The sequence below is a fragment of the Rhea americana genome, unplaced genomic scaffold, assembly GCF_003343005.1.
Source record: "Rhea americana isolate MKP2758 unplaced genomic scaffold, rheAme1 scaffold_13, whole genome shotgun sequence".
Classification (NCBI taxonomy): domain Eukaryota; kingdom Metazoa; phylum Chordata; class Aves; order Rheiformes; family Rheidae; genus Rhea; species Rhea americana.
The window spans coordinates 2,656,828-2,658,018 of NW_028185372.1; the positions used below are offsets into that span (position 1 = coordinate 2,656,828).

The 1,191-nt window shown below is 74.4% G+C and overlaps 1 protein-coding gene across 3 annotated transcripts in view; it reads right to left on the reverse strand.

Annotated features, from left to right (window-relative positions):
- GDNF (glial cell derived neurotrophic factor) overlaps window positions 1-1,191 on the reverse strand; it is a 20,968-nt gene that overhangs the window by 19,248 nt on the left and 529 nt on the right. Inside the window, exon 1 of one of the 3 annotated variants that reach the window (XM_085326341.1) lies at window positions 94-173. The exons of the other annotated variants lie outside the window; for them this stretch is intronic. The gene's annotated coding sequence lies outside the window, so the exon portion shown is untranslated. Of the gene's footprint in view, window positions 1-93; window positions 174-1,191 lie in introns of those variants that run through there. 3 annotated transcript variants of the gene reach the window in all.

Genomic DNA, 1,191 nt, shown 5'->3' on the forward strand with positions numbered 1-1,191 from the left:
GGGGCGGCGGCCGCGTGGCCCCGCGCAGGGCGCCCGCCTCGGCCCTCCCGCCCCGGCGCGGCCCCTCGCCCAGCGCGCAGACCTTCCCCTCACCTCCGAGCTGGTCTCGCCGGACCCGAGATGGACATTAACGCCAGGAAGCCGAGCGGCCGGACGGGAGATGCATGTGGGCCAGGTCGGGGGCCGACCGCCGGGACCCTCTTTGCGCGGGGGAGGGGGGAGGCTCGGGAAGGGGGGCAAGTTCGCGAGTCTCGATGGAGGCCGAGGGGAGCCGCCAGCACAAGCCCCGCGGCCTCCCCCGCCGCCGCCGCAGGTGCTGTGGCCGCGGCAGGAGCGACGCCGCGGGGGTCTCTCCGCGCTCCGGCCCCGGGGCCGCGCTCAGCAGCGGCGGGAGCAGCCCGAGGCGCGGGGAGCGCCGCCTGGCAGCGAGAGCTGGCTCTGGGTGCTGCTCTTGGGACCCTGCCTGGAAATCTGAGAAAGACACTCCATCAACAACTGCGGGGAGTCAGATGAAGACATCAGGGCTCCTGTAACGCCAGCTGGTCCAGGCAGAACCGGGAGCCGCGCGCCGCTCGGACACGCACGCAACGGCGGGGGAAAAAAAACCCAGCTGAGGAGGGCAGGGAAAAATAAAATAAAATAAAATAACCGCCCTCAGCCCGCTGGGAGAAGCAGGGGCCGGCGCTGAGATGTGCAGGGCCGGCAGCAGCAGCAGCAGCAGCAGCAGCGCTTCCTCCTCCAGATCGGGGGTCCCGTCGCGGCGAAGGCTTAGATCCCAGCGGGGAGCGTGGCGGCGGCGGCGGGAGGCCGGGGCCGGGGAGCGCCCGCTCCTGCTGCCCCGGCTCGGCGTGGGCGCGCCGGCTCCCCGGGCGCCGCCGGGGCTTCGCGGGGGCGCGGGGGCGGCGCGGGGCGAGGCGCGGGGGGCGCCGCACCCGCGGGCGGAGGGGAGCGCGGAGCCGGACGCGCGGACGCAGGGGCTTTGCCAGGGCGCCTCTGCGCCGCAGATGGATTTATAGGGCCCTTTGGCAGTGACGCGCCCTCCGCTGATTCGCTTTCAGACCCAAACACACGCTGGCCCCCCGCGCCGGACCCCGCGGAGCCTCCAAATATCTCCCGGCTGAAGTCACCGGCCCGACATACCGTGCGCTGCGCGGCCGGCGGCGCAGGGCGCCGCGGCTCCCGCGGGCCCCC